Here is a 2,846-nt window from a genome sequence, read left to right as displayed (position 1 = left end):
AAGGCACTTTGGAGGCCCTTAAGCACTAAACAAAGGGGGTGTACGACCACATGGAGTGTGTGCGGACGCACACTCCTTGATAAACATGGTTTGGACGTTTTCAGAGGCTCATATCTTGTAAGTAACAAGCTTAGGGAATGGTACTTACAATATAAAAGTCTTCAAGGGTGTTTTGATGGTGTTTTAAGGGGTGTACGGCCACACATGTGTGTGCAGCTGCACACACCATATGATTATGAGTTATGGGCATTTTATAAGACTAAATCAAGTGTTCTAAACAAGATTCAATCAAAGGGAAAGAGTACTTACGATCGGGAGACTCAAGAAGGCTAAAAATCACCAAGAACAAGTGTGTGTTCTTGGTGAAATGGATGAAGATTTGAAGATCTAGGCTGAAAATTGGATGCTAGTTGAGAGAGAAATCGAGTTCTAGACTTGGGAGGGTGAAAAGGGATGAAAGGAGGATGATTTCTAAACTTATACACGTGAGTGTGCTGCCAGGAGAGGGGTGTGCGGCCGCACACCCATGTGTGTGGTCGTACACTCCTTATGTTGGAGTGTAAGGCTCGATTTTGGTGCTAGAAGTGTACACAATCCATTCCTATGCTCAATGTTTGAATGTACGGAGCTTTGAACCTTTAAATGGACTCTAAACAAGGCTAAACGATAGTAGAAATGAGTCTGACACTCAGTTGAGTTGATTGGCTGGGCTTTACAAGGAAAGAATTTTCGGGTTGTCACATCATCCCCCCGTTAGATGGGTTGTATTCATCCTTAGCCTTTGTGCTCGAACTTGGTCTGTTGGGCGAGTGGTATTTCGTGACGGTCTGTGGAACATACGGTGGCAAGGCTTCGGAGGACAAAGTACTCTTCGCACAAGTACTTCGGGGTTTAGAATACGAAAGACAAAATTGAGGTTTAGGCCGGATTGTCGATACGAATGATGAAGGTTTCGTGAACTTGACGGTTGAGGCGATAGAAACATATGAACTTAGTATGGTGAGGACCACGCCAACTCATGACGAATGATAGTACGGACTTTATACTGAGCAAAAGTTTGGACGATTTGAAAGAAACACTTGTTATACGATGATGTACCGCTAATGTGTTCGACAATGTACTCCTAGTGTGTTCGACAATGTACTCCTAGTGTGTTCGACAATGTACTCTTTGTAACTGTTCAAGTGCTTTCTGTTTTCCCCTTCATGTTAGCACTTCTACATATCGTACCATGATGAGCGAGTACATACAAATGAAAGTGTTTTGATAACTAGTGTCGATAGTTTATACTACGATCCTCCTTGGTACCACTACGATCGCCTTTCATATACAAGTTATGAATAATTAAGATGAATAAGACAGTCGACTGAGTAACTCTGCCTCAAATCTACAACCAACCAAGGAATAGCAATTAAGGCGGAATCACTCACTCTAAGTCTGCAACATCTTAGCTATGTACAACCCTGATGTATATGCTAAGCCATCATAGCTTCTCTGAACGGCTCTTTTAGTTCTCTTGAATCCTCTGACTTGTTTCAATAAGTGAGTTATTATAATTACTTTCAAGTGTTTTACCCAAGTTTTAATCTTATATCTAAATATAAATTAATTTTAAAAATAATTACTATTTCGAAAACGTACCGTTGCTCGAAGGCGACTCCGGGGTTGATTCTCCTGTGGTGATCATCAGAATTTGTCCGTTCGCGCCTGAGTTCTTTGTTATCGGGCAATCCCTCTGGTGGTGTCCAGCTTCGCCACAGCCATAGCAGGCTTGGTTTTCTTCAACTCTGGGGACTTGGGAGATCGGTTGAATCGGTGCCCTGCAGAAACGGACTGTGTGTCCCTTTTTGTGGCAATTCAGACACAGTATTTCCCGACATACTCCGATGTGGTGATAGTTGCACTTTCCACACTTCGGGAGGGTTCTAGCAATTTTACTGGTAGGTGATGGATCATCAGGCATTGTAGCAGCGTACATAGTTCTCGTTTGTTGCTCCTGCAGGGGTTCCTGTGTTGTTCGCTTCTTCTTCCTCTTATTCCCCGACTTCCGTTTATAGTCCTCTCCCTTTGATGGCTCGGGAACTGGGACTTCTACGCCATAGCGGACTCCATGGTCAATGAGTCACTGAGCCAGGCGTTTGGCGCTATCAAGTCATCCACCAAGCACTTCCGCAACTGGGAGACATGGAACGTACTGTGAATCTGACTAAGTTAGGCCGGTAGATCCAGCCGATATGCCACCTTGCCCACCCGGGCTATAACCCTGAAAGGTCCAATATACTCGGGGCCCAGCTTGCCTCGCTTCCTGAATCGGATGACGCCCTTACATGGTGACACCTGCAGGAGGACCATATCCCCAACCTGGAATTCCAAGTCCGAGCGGCGCTTGTCGGCATAACTTTTCTGCCGACTCTGAGGAGTCTGAAGCCTGCTCCTGACCTGTTGAATCCTCTCTGTCATCTTGAGCACCACTTCGGTGCTCCCCATGACCCTCTAGCCCACCTCACCCCAACATATCGGGGTCCTGCACTTCCTCCCGTATAACATCTCAAATGGAGGACGATCGATAATCGCGTGGTAGTTGTTGTTGTAGGAGAACTCGGCTAATGGAAGATAGGTATCCCAGCTACCACTGAAGTCCAACACGCACGCCCGCAGCATATCCTCTAGTGTCTGGATGGTCCGCTCGCTCTGCCCATCCGTCTGTGGGTGAAAAGCGGTGCTAAAGTGTAGACGAGTGCCCAACTCTTCGTGGAATTTCTTCCAAAATCTGGAAGTAAACCGCACTTCTCTGTCGGAAATCACGGAGACTGGCACTCCATGCCGAGCCACCACCTCTCGAATGT

Source organism: Lactuca sativa, chromosome 7 (genome assembly GCF_002870075.4).
Source record: "Lactuca sativa cultivar Salinas chromosome 7, Lsat_Salinas_v11, whole genome shotgun sequence".
NCBI classification, from domain to species: Eukaryota; Viridiplantae; Streptophyta; class Magnoliopsida; order Asterales; family Asteraceae; genus Lactuca; species Lactuca sativa.
The sequence above is the reverse complement of the archived record's forward strand: the minus strand, read 5'-3'. Positions refer to the sequence as shown.